This window comes from Erinaceus europaeus, chromosome 8 (genome assembly GCF_950295315.1).
Source record: "Erinaceus europaeus chromosome 8, mEriEur2.1, whole genome shotgun sequence".
NCBI lineage: Eukaryota > Metazoa > Chordata > Mammalia > Eulipotyphla > Erinaceidae > Erinaceus > Erinaceus europaeus.
Window position 1 is genome coordinate 121,580,209 of NC_080169.1, and position 12,677 is coordinate 121,592,885.

The 12,677-nt window shown below is 43.0% G+C and overlaps 1 non-coding gene across 1 annotated transcript; it reads right to left on the minus strand.

The window, feature by feature from the left end:
* Nucleotides 1–203: 203 nt before the first annotated feature.
* Nucleotides 204–275, minus strand: TRNAC-GCA (transfer RNA cysteine (anticodon GCA)). The gene has a single exon. It is a non-coding gene; the product is annotated as a tRNA-Cys (tRNA).
* Between the last annotated feature and the right edge of the window lie 12,402 nt (nt 276–12,677).

Genomic DNA, 12,677 nt, shown 5'->3' on the forward strand with positions numbered 1-12,677 from the left:
TTTTCCAGTTAACTCACTTGTGAATCAGAACATGACTTTACCCACTCTCCCTCCCTTCTCCTGCCTCTTCCCCTTCCTGTCTGCCAACCCCTCCATAAGAAATTAGTCCACATTTAAAAGCCAGCTGAGACAAGGAAGAGCCATTAATTGGTGGTTGAAGAAGGCTAGGGAGACCACTTGTATAGCATGGGGGGAAAAATAGCAGGGGGCACCCAGATTCAAACCGGGGACCTCTTGATCTGCAGTCAAATGCTCTGCCCCTGAGCTATACCCCCTCACCTGTCATGACCTCCCAACAGGTCTCATTTCACCCTGTTGCAACGCCCAGAACACAGTGACTACATCTCAATGAGCCGAGAGAACCTGTGTGGCCACCCCCTCTTCATTTCCCACAGACCTGTGCATCTCCTGCTGCCCGCTCCTGATACTTTGTATTTCAGCTGGGCTCTTCCTGCTTTTGCACAAAAATAGTCAGCACCCAGCCACCTGCTTTTGTCCATTGCGTTTGTGCCTTTTTTTTTTTTTTAATTTATACACTTATTTTTTTGCCTCCAGGTTTATTGCTGGGGCTCGGTGCCTGCACTACGAATCCTCTCTTCCTGGAGGTCATTTTTTTTTTTTTTTTGCCCTTGATGTTGCTCTTGTAGTTGTTGACACAGCTGTTGTTATTGTTGGATAGGACAGAGATAAATGGAGAGGGGAAGGGAAGACAGAGAAGAAGGGAGAAAGATAAACTCCTGCAGACCTGCTTCACTGCTTGCGAAGCAACTCTCCTGCAGGTGTGTTGGTCTGCTTCTAAATTCTGCTTCTTTTTTTTTAAATTTATTTCTTTATTGGGGAATTAATGTTTTACATTCAACAGTAAATATAATAGTTTGTACATGCATAACATTCCCCAGTTTCCCATTTAACAATACAACCCCCACTATGTCATTTATCATCCTTCATGGACCTGTATTCTCCCCACCCACCAACCCACCCCAGAGTCTTTTACTTTGGTGCAATACGCCAATTCCATTTCAGGTTCTACTTGTGTTTTCTTTTCTAATCTTGTTTTTCAACTTTGGCCTGAGAGTGAGATCATCCCATATTCATCCTTCAGTTTCTGACTTATTTCACTCAACATGATTTTTTCAAGGTCCATCCAAGATCGGCTGAAAACGGTGAAGTCACCTTTTTTTTACAGCTGAGTAGTATTCCATTGTGTATATATACCACAACTTGATTAGCCACTCATCTGTTGTTGGACACCTGGGTTGCTTCCAGGTTTTGGCTATTACAAATTTTGCTGCCAAGAACGTATGTGTACACAGATTTTTTTTGATGGATGTGTTGAGTTCCTTAGGATATATGCCCAGGAGAGGAATTGCAGGGTCGTAGGGTAGGTCCATTTCTAGCCTTCTGAGAGTTCTCCAGACTGTTCTCCACAGAGGCTGGATCAATTTACATTCCCACCAGCAGTGCAGGAGGGTTCCTTTGACCCCACACCCTCTCCAGCATTTGTTGCTGCTGTTACCTTTTCTGATGTATGACATTCTCACAGGAGTGAAGTGATATCTCATTCTTGTCTTGATTTGCATTTCTATGACAATCAGAGAATTGGAGCATTTTTTCATGTGTTTCTCGGCCATTTGGATCTCTTCTGTGGTGAATATTCTGCCCAAGTCCTCCCCCCATTTTTGGATGGGGTTATTTGTTGTCTTGTTGTTGAGTCTGGCAAGCTCTTTATATATGTTGGTTATTATACTCTTATCTGATGTATGGCATGTAAAGATCTTCTCCCATTCTGTGAGGGGTCTCTTGATTTGGGTAGTGGTTTCTTTTGTTGTGAAGAAGCTTTTTAATTTGATGTAGTCCCATAGGTTTATACTTGCCTTAGTCTTCTTTGTAATTGGATTCATTTCATTGAAAATGTCTTTAAATTTTATGTGGAAAAGAGTTCTGCCAATATTTTCCTCTAAGTATTTGATAGTTTGTGGTCTAACATCCAAGTCCTTGATCCACTTGGAATTTACTTTTGTATTTGGTGAAATACAGTGATTCAGTTTCATTCTTCTGCATGTTTCAACCCATTGTTTCCAACACCATTTGTTGAAGAGACTCTGCTTTCCCCATGTAATAGTCTGGGCCCCTTTGTCAAAGATTAGATGTCCATAGGTGTGGGGCCTCATTTCTGGGCTCTCAATTCTATTCCACTGGTCAGTGTGTCTATTCATGTTCCAGTACCAAGCAGTTTTTATGACAATGACCCTATAATACAGTTTGAGATCTTGGAGTGTGATGCCTCCAGTTCTGTTCTTTTTTCTCAAGATTGTGTTGGCAATTCTAGGTCTTTTCTGGTTCCAGATAAACATTTGTAGCATTTTTTCTATTCTCTTAAAAAATGTGCTTGGGATCTTGATGGGGATAGCATTAAATTTGTAGATGGCTCTGGGTAATATATTCATTTTGATGATGTTAATTCTTCCAACCCATGAACATGGAATATCTTTCCACTTCTTTGTGTCTTTTTCAATTTCTTTGAGTAGTGACTCATAATTTTCAGTATACAAGTCTTTCACTTCTTTGGTTATGTTTACTCTTAGATATTTTATTGTTTTTGTTGCTATAGTAAAAGGAATTGATTTGTGGATTTCAATTTCTTCTAACTTAGTGTTTGCATAGAGGAATGCCACTGACTTTTGATGTTAATTTTGTAGCCTGACACCTCACTGTATTGCCTGATGATTTCCAAAAGCTTCTTTCTGGATTCCTTAGGTTTTTCCATGTATACTATCATGTCATCTGCAAATAAGGAGAGTTTGACTTCTTCTCTTCCAATCTGTATGCCTTTAATTCCTTGCTCCTGCCTGATTGCTATGGCAAGAACTTCCAACACTATGTTGAATAGTAATGGTGATAGTGGGCAGCCCTGTCTAGTACCTGATCTGAGTGGAAATGCTTCCAGTTTTTCACCATTGAGTATGATGTTGGCTGTAGGTTTGCTGTAGATAGACTTCACTATCTTCAGGAATTTTCCATCTATTCCCATTTTTTGTAGTGTTTTGATCATAAAGGGATGTTGTATTTTGTCAAAGGCTTTCTCTGCATCTATTGATATGACCATGTGGTTTTTGGTCTTGCTTTTGTTGATGTGGTGGATCACATTGATTGATTTACATATATTAAACCAACCTTGCATGCCTGGGATAAAACCCACTTGCTCATGATGAACAATCTTTTTGATATACTGCTGTATCCAGTTGGATAGAAGTTTGTTCAATATTTTCGCATCCATGTTCATCAGAGATATTGGTCTGTAGTTTTCTTTTTTGGTTGTGTCCCTGTCTGCTTTTGGTATCAGGGTGATGTTGGCTTCATAGAATCTGGCAGGGAGTATTCCAGTGTCTGCAATCTTCTGGAAGATTTTTAAAAGTAGAGGTATTAGTTCTTCTTTGAAGGTTTTGTAGAATTCATTTGTAAAACCATCTGGTCCAGGACTTTTAGTTTTGGGGAGATTTTTGATAATTGTTTCAATTTCATTGGCTGTGATGGGCCTGTTCATGTTATCCACTTCCTCTTTACTTAGTTTTGGAAGTTGGTAGGTATCTAGGAAATTGTCCATTTCTCCCAGGTTCTCTAGCTTGGTGGCATATAGTTGTTCATAGAAGCCTCGCATGATATATTGAATTTCTGTGGTGTCTATTGTGATATCTCCTCTTTCATTTACTATCTGATTTATTTGGGTCTTCTCCCTTTTTTGTTTTGTGAGTCTGGCTAAAGGTTTGTCAATTTTGTTTACTCTTTCGAAGAACCAACATTTACTTTCGTTGATCTTTTGTATGGTTTTCCTATTCTCAATGTTATTTATTTCTGCCCTAACTTTAGTGATTTCTCTCCTTCTGGTTGCTTTAGGGTTCCTTTGTTGTTGTTCTTCTAGGTCTTTAAGATGTGCAATCAGGCTGTTTATTTGTGCCTTTTCTTGTTTCCTAATGTATGCTTGTATAGCTATGAACTTCCCTCTTAGGACTGCTTTAGCTGTGTCCCAAATATTTTGATAGCTTGTGTCTTCATTTTCATTGAACTCTCGAAACATTGTGATTTCTTCCTTGATTTCCTCTTTGACCCAGAAGTTGTTAAGAAGTGTACTGTTGAGCTTCCACATTTTGGCACTGTTACTAATCTTTTGTTGATTGTTAAGTGTTAGTTTAATTCCACTGTGGTCTGAGAAGATGCTTGGGATGATTTCAATGCTCTTGAATTGGCTGATGCTGTCTTTGTGGCCTAATATATGGTCTATCCTTGAGAATGACCCATGTGGATTTGAGTAAAATGTGTATTCCAGTTTCTTGGGATGAATGACTCTGAAAATGTCCACTAGTTCTAGTTTATCTATCTCTTCATTTAGCTCCCTTATGTCTTTATTGATTTTCTGCCTTGACTTTCTGTCAAGTTGAGAGAGTGGGGTGTTGAAGTCCCCTACTATGATTGGGTTGCTGTTAATATATTGCTGTAGCTCTTTCAGTAGAAGTTTGATGTATTTAGATGGCTTCTCATTGGGTACATAGATGTTAATAATTGTTAAGTCCTCTTGATTGACTGATCCTCTGAGCATTAAGTAGTGTCCATTCCTATCTTTTTTAATCTTACCTATTTTAAAGTCTATCATGTCAGATATGAGAATAGCTGCTCCTGCCCTTTTTTGTGGGCCATTGGCTTGTATGATCGTTTTCCATCCTTTCACTTTAAGTCTGTGTTTGTCTTGTTGAGTTAGGTGGTTTTCCTGTAGACAGCATATTGTTGGGTTGTATTTTCTGATCCATCTTCCTACTCTGTGTCTTTTAATAGGTGAATTCAGGCCATTGACATTTATTGATATCAATGATTGAAGATATTTTAATGCCATTCTTGTAGAGTTTTAGAGTGTCTTGATATATGTCCTATTTGTGGTGGTCTGGTTGTTTATAGGAGACCTTTCAGAACTTCTTTCAGGGCAGGCTTGGTGATGGTTGCTTCCTTCAACTGTTTCTTGTCTGAGAAGGTTTTGATGCCTCCATCTAGTCTGAATGACAGTCTAGCAGGATATAGTATTCTTGGCTCAAGCCTTTCTCACTGAGCACTCGATAGATATCTTGCCATTCTCTTCTGGCCTGTAGTGTTTGTATGGAGAAGTCTGCTGCTAATCTTATGGGTTTTCCTTTGTAGGTGACTCTTTGTTTTTCTCTTTTAGCCTTCAGGATCCTTTCTTTATCTTTATTCCTTTCCATTCTAAGTATGATATGTCTTGGTGTCTTTAGGTCTGGGTTAATTCTGTTTGGGACCCTCTGGGCTTCTTGAATTTTTATGTCTTTGATGTTGTCTAGACTACAGAAGTTTTCACCTACTATGGCCTGGAGAATGCTTTCTTCCTCTCCTTCTCTTTCTTCCTCTGGTATGCCAATAATACGTATATTGTTTCTTTTGAAGTCATCCCATAGGACTCTGTTGTTGTTTTCAGCATCTCTTAATTTCTTTTTGAGATCTCCTACTTCTTTTTTAGTTGTCTCTAATTCATCCTCAATCTTGCTAATTCTGTCTTCAGCCTCATAGATTCTATTCTCTCTGCCCTCTACTGTTTTCTGGAGTTCATCTATTTTGTTGCCCTGTTCTGATACTGTTTTAGCTTGTTCAGCTAGTTGCATTCTTAGCTCAGTGATTTCAGCTTTCAGCTCTCTAATAACGATGAGATAATTAGCATTTTCTTCCATATTCTCATTTGTTGTTCCTGCATTTCTGATTACAATTTTTTCAAATTCTTTACTCACTCCTGTTATTATTTCCTTAGCTAATGTTTGGATGTTGAACTCGTTATTTTGTGCTTCATCCTCTGGAGGACTTTTAGCTGGGCTCTTGTCCTGGTTCGATTCTCCAATATTTTTTCTTGTTGTTTTAACCATTTTATATATTATGTTATGAGCTCCCTTTATCAGTACTTTTCAAATTATTGATCACTATTGCCTGGATTGACTTGTGTCTAAGTAAGTTAATTAAAGGGTTCACAGTGGTGGAAGTTAACAGTTATTTCAATCCCTGAGTTGGAGCTCAGTGGTTTAAAAGCCTCTTTCTTTTTTTTTTTTCCTTCCCTGCAAGCTATGGGAGCCTGAGGGCTTTTAAACTATCAATAGGCTTCTTAGCTTAATCACTGACTCCTGACCAACAGATAAAGCAGGGTGTTGCAGAGATAATCCAATGGTTATGCAAAGAGACTTTCACAGCCCCTCAGCTATGCCACCGAGGTATAGGTCTTCTCCTGAGTTTCCCAGTTAGATCTCTGTCCCCTGGTGTCCCTCCCTGTTGCTGCTCCAGATTCTGAGGGTAGTAGCAATGGAGACTCAGAGTTGCACTTGGTGAGTCTCTGGGGAGTCCTTTCCTCCCTTCAGCTGTCCCCATGTTGTGGAGCAGACTGTAGGTGGTGTCTCCACTGATAAACTGTTGAACTGTTAGCAGCCACTTAATCTCTCCTTAGGCCCCTCTCTCCTCTCTGTCACCAGCCACGCGTGTTTGTACTCACGGGGTGATTTACTGGGTTCCTGTGGTCATTCTAGTCCTGTCTTGTTTCGGTCCCGGGTGGTCTCCTTTGGTATTCCTAGTTGATCCAGGAAAGGAGAGCAGAGGAGAGAAAGCGATCTGCTGCTTGTAGCTCCGCCTTCGGAAGTCCCTAAATTCTGCTTCTAAGACCCCTTCTGTTGCATTGCTTGCCACCATGGTCTATTTACATAGTCACTGTTTTGCCTGCACTGGTTTAATCCCCACTGGTTCGCACGCTTTTTCCTTCTCCCCACCCCCTATCCTACGTACATCCTCTTCTGACCTGACATTTCCATCTCAGGAGATATAAAGGACAGAGTTTTCTAATGAAGAGATTAGATTAGAGAGCTCGCACTGCATTCATTCCTCATCAATAAAGATTGAACTGCATTCCCAGCTCAGCCATGAGTCCCTGGTCGTCTCTCTCCCACCCGTGAAGCTAGACCGGCATCTGGCGCTCGAACAGGGACTGGCACAGGTGGAAAGCCGGGGGCTCGAACCGGGATCCTTACTCGGGTCCTTGAGCTTTGAGCCATGTGCACTTGACCCACTGCGCCACATCCCGACTCCCTTTTTTTTATGTTTATTTATTTCCTTTTGTTGCCCTCATTGTTTTATTGTTGTAGTTATTATTGATGTCATTGTTGTTGGATAGGACAGAGAGAAATGGAGAGAGGAGGGGAAGACAGAGAAGGGAAGAGAAAGACAGACACCTGCAGACCTGCTTCACCACCTGTGAAGCGACTCCCCTGCAGGTGGGGAGCCGGGGGCTCGAACTGGGATCTTTATGTCGATCCTTGTGCTTTGCGCCACATGCCCCTTTTTTTTACTCCTTTTTTTAAAAAAAAATATTTTATTTATTTATTAATGAGAAAGATAGGAAGAGAGAGAGAGAACCAGACATCACTCTGGCACATGTGCTGCCGGGATCAAACTCAGGACCTCATGCTTGAGAGTCCAAAGCTTTATCACTGCACCACCTCCCGGACCACACTGCTTTTTTTTTTTTTTAAAGAATTTATTCATTTATGAGAAAGATAGGAGAGAGAAAGAACCAGGTATCATTCTGGTACATGTGCTGATGGGGATTGAACTCAGGACCTCATGGTTGAGAGTCCAACACTTTACCCATTGTGCCACCTCCCAGAGCGCACGCTGCTTTTTTTATAAGTAGGAAAATGTCCTTATTTTTCCAAGTTGTCTTCCCTCCCACCTTGTGGGGGGGAGTTAATGGTTTACAGAAAAGCTCTTGACACATGGGCCAGCCTCTCATCTGCCGTGACAGGTGTGTGTCAATGCTCTCTCCCCACAGCCTAGGCGCCTCTCCACCATCACGCACCAGGAGAAGCTGGTTTAAATTTTTATTATATTTATTATTATTATTATTGGATAGAGACAGAGAGATTGAGAAGGGGAGAGAGGGAGAGAGACAGAGAGACACCTGCAGCCCTGCTTTACCACTCATGAAGCTTTTCCCCCTGAAGGTGGGGACCAGGGGCTTGAACCCGGGTCCTTGGGCGCTGTACTGTGTGTGCTCAACCAGGTGCGTCACCACTTGGCCCCGATCAAATTTTATTTTTAAATATTTTATTTACTTTGGTTAGAGACAGAGACACACTGAAAGGGAAGAGGAGCTAGAGATACAGAGAGAAGGAGATAGACCCCCAGAACTCATTCACTGCTCTGGAAGCCTCCTCTGTGCCATGGCTCAGCACTGTCTGCCTGTCTGTCTGTCTGTTTGGTGTGTGAGAGAGGTCAGACAGGTAGGAAAGCTTCCCATGTAGGAGATGGGATGCAGAACTCTGGTGGTGGGAATTGTATGGAATTATACCCTTTTTATCCCACAATCTTGTCAATCATTATTAAATCACACTAAACAAAACAGAAAGAAAAAAAGAAAGGAAGGAAGGAAGGAAATAAATAAACAAAGAAAGAAAGAAAGAAAAATACAGTTGAGGCTTGTGTAGATTTAGGATATCATTTGAGTTTCTCTCTTCATTTCTTTTCTTTCTGAGATGTGGATTTTTTTCCCCCTACTAAAACACGAGTCTGTCTGCTAGCCATATTGAATTTTGATTTAAAGTAAGATTTTCAGGAGTCGGGCGGTAGCACAGTGGGTTAAGTGCAGATTGCATGAAACGCAGAGACCGCAGAGACCAGCTTAAGGATCCCAGTTTGAGCCCCCGGCTCCCCACCTGCAGGGAAGTCGCTTCACAAGCAGTGAAGCAGGTCTGCAGGTGTCTGTCTTTCTCTCCCCCTTTCTGTCTTCCCCTCGTCTCTCCATTTCTCTCTGTCCTATCCAACAAGGATGACAACAACAACAGCAATAATAACTACAACAATAAAAAAAACAAGGGCAAAAAAGGGGACAATAAATAAATAAATATTTAAAAAACTGAAATGCGTACAAAACACAGGAAGAATATTACCAAAATGTGAGCACGTACTGACTTCTGCTCAGGGACTGTTCTCAGAGATAGGCAGAGACAGAGAGCGCAGGTCCCAGGTTCAAACCCTGGCACGGTAGCCAGAGCCGAGGAGTGCTCTGGTTAGATGAGTCAATCGACAAAAGCCAATGAGGTGTGTGTCTGGTCGAGAAACCGTGTTCAGATGCCCACAGGGGACTTCCCTCTGCTGTGTCGGCAGTGAGAACCTGCTGCTGGTTCTGCATCTGAGAAATAACATGTTAACGAGACAGCTTCTGGGAGTCCCTGCCGGCAGGCACATAGGAGACAGGTTTACAGGTATGTCTGGCAGAGCTGCACAGGTAAAAGGTACAACTCACACCCACCTCTCTGTCAGGGGGTAGAGCTCGGGGGTAGAGCATTTGACTGCAGATCAAGGGGTTCCCGGTTCAAATCTGGGTGCTTTCTTCCTTTTCACTTTTTGCCCGGCTGGAGCTGAGCTTGAAGATTCAGTTTCTCCTTCAAATCTTGGGGTCTCAGAAGACTGACTGAAATCTAGGGGGAAAAAAAAACCCAAGGGGTGATTCGAAACTGTCCCAGAGTGCCACAGCCCTGGGGTGACTGCTTCTTCTAATTCTGAGTGGCTTTTTCATTTCTGAGGGTCTGGTTCTTCATGGGCTGGCCTATAGACTCACTTGTTCTCCAAGCTTTTGTGACCCCAAATCACTGGGGAAGTGCTCGACAATGGGCAGGGAGCACTGGTTTGAATCATTTTCCCAGCTTCATGCTGGCATCTCACCAGGCCCAATTGCAAACCGCAAACGCAAGGTCACCACACGTGGACGGAGGAGCCACTTGACCGGTGACCCTGGTGGAAGCTGCAGCACATCTCTGCTCCCCATGATGACGCGATGACCTCCGAGCAGAGGCTCACACATCCAGCCATCCGAGGAGTCACCAGTGTCTCAGACAAGCTGGCCTCACCCCTTCATAGGAAGTTGTGTGGCTAAGGACTCCTCTTGCACTGCTGGTGGAAATGTCAGTGGGTCCAGCCCCTGCAGAGAGCAGTCTGGAGAACTCTCAGAAGGCTAGAAGTGGTCAAACACACCCATCCAAAAATATCTGTGTGCACCTGTGTTCATAGCAGCACAATTTGTAACAACCAAAAACCTGGAAGCAACCCAGGTGTCCAACAACAGATGAGCAGCTGAGCCAGCTGTGGTCTAGATACACAATGGAATACTACTCAACTGTGAAAAATGATGAATTAACTTTCTTTACCTCATCTTGGAGGGAGCTTGAAGGAATCCTGTGAGAAGTGAGATCAGCCAGAAAGAGAAGGATGAAGATGGGATGATCTCACTCGTGGACAAAAATGGAAAAATAAGAACAGAAGGGAAAGCACAAAGCAGAGCTTGGACCGGGTCTGGTGTATTGCACCAAAGTAAAGGACTCAGGACGGAGGAGAACTTTTGAAGTAAAGTATATAGAAAATAAATGCTCCTTCAAGCCACCTGTAACTCCTAAACCTAACCCTCTCTCCCTCCTGGTGTCTGTAAGAGGCCTGGCAGATTTGAAGCCAGCTTCTGGTATTTGTAAGAGTCTTGACAGCCTTTGACCTTTATGACCTCTGTCAACTTTTCTTTATGTATAAAAGGGAAATTCAGCACATCAGAGGCCAGAAACTTTTGGCGTCAGCCAATTCTGGGTCTGGTGCTCCAGAAATAAAAACTCTGTTTTCCAGTAACCCCAAGGTGTCGTAACTTTGTTTACCAACTTCCAGCTTTACACTGTCAGGTCCTGGGAAAGGAGACATGATGGAGCCTGATGGTGGAGGAGGACCTTGGCCTGGGGAGTGATTGTGTTTTGCAGAAAACTGAGCCATTTTACACATGCAGTCCTAATTGTATTTACTACAAACCACTTATCCTCCCAATAAAATAAAATCAAAACGACTAGTTAGGAAGCTCTCCTTGCTTCATCTGGGGGGAAGAGTTTGTGAAGGGTGGGCATTCAGCTATCTTTGTGTTTGGTAGACTCCATCAGGTGAAACCACATGGTCCTGGCTTTTCGTTTTTGGGGGGAGACTTTACTGTTTCAATTGTCTGACTAGTGAGTCCTACTTCTTGCTGATTCAGTCTTGGGAGGGTGTAGGATACTAAGGATGGATCTCGTTATTTGAGATTGTCCAACCCGTTAGCTTGTAGCCAGTCACAGTATTCCTGGGCTGGGGGAATAGCATAACGACTAGGCAAAAAGATTTCCAAGCTTGAGGCGCCAAAAGCCCCAGGTTCAAGCCTCAACTCCATCGTTAGCCGGGAGTTGAACAGTGAGTGCTCTGGGGAAAAACAAAAACCCAAGTAGAACCTGAACTGGAATTGATGTATTGCACCAAAGTAAAAGACTCAAAAATAAAAACAAAAAGGGGGGAAGAGTACAGGTCCTGGAAAAGGATGACAGAGGACCTAGTGGGGGTTGTATTGTTATGTGGAAAACTGAGAAATGTTATGCAAACTATTGTATTTACTGTCAACTGTAAAACATTAATCCCTCAATAAAGAAATTTTAAAAATAAATAAAAAATAAAAGAAAAAAAAAGCCACCAATCCCTTCTGGTTTTTTGGATGCCTATGCTACAAGGTGTGACTTATTTCTGATTCTGTTTGTTGATGTTTTGTTTTTCGTTGCTTAGCAAGTCTCCCTAAAGATTTCCCCGTCTTGTTCATCTTTTCAAAAACAACAGCTCTTGGCTTCATTGGTCGTTTGTGTTGCTTTCTTCCCCTTCAATACAGTTGGCCTCTCGTTCATTTCTGCTCTACTTTCATCATTTCTTTCCTTTCCCGGGCTCCATTCTGAGTGAGATTCGACTGTTTCCTGGAGATTCCTTCTTGTTTCTGGAGGTGGGTCCGAGTTACTCTAAACTTTCCTCTTGGAATAATCCTTACCGCAGCCCCTAGACCCCGGGAGCTCAAAATCTTCATCCCCTCCACCCCCAAGGGTTTAAACCGTCTCCTTTGATCCGCTCCACGGTCCAACAGGCATCCTGTCGTCTACCTGTTTCATCTCCACCTACTTGGGCTTTCCCCCAACTCCCTCTCGCCAGTTCTTTTAGTTTCCCGCCATGGTGATGCGAGAGGATTCCCGTCTTCACGTGTTTGTAAGACTTTCTTCGGGGGTCGGGCGGTAGCGCAGCGGGTTAAGCGCAGGCGGCGCAGAGCGCAAGGACCGACGTCAGGATCCCGGTTCGAGCCCCCGGCTCCCCACCTGCAGGGGAGTCGCTTCACAGGCGGTGCAGCAGGTCTGCAGGTGTCTGTCTTTCTCTCCCCCTCTCTGTCTTCCCCTCCTCTCTCCACTTCTCTCTGTCCTACCCAACAACGACATCAATAACAACAACAATAATAATAACCACAGCAACAATAAAATAACCAGGGCAACAAAAGGGGGGGGGGGAAGCCTCCAGGAGCAGCGGGTTCATGGTGCAGACACTGAGCCAGCAACAACCTGGAAGCAAGAAAAAAAACACAAAAAACTTGTCTTCTTCCCCAACGCACGCTCTTCCCTGCAGAATGTTCCAGTGCACTTGAGAATCCTGTGTATTTTACAGTTTTTCCATTTACAGGTGGAATGTGTGTTCGAAACCCATCAAATGTGTCCTCTAAGGTCGCAGCCCCATGGTTGATGTCACACCTGCAATGGGTGTTGCAGACTCTTGCTGTGAACTTCTAT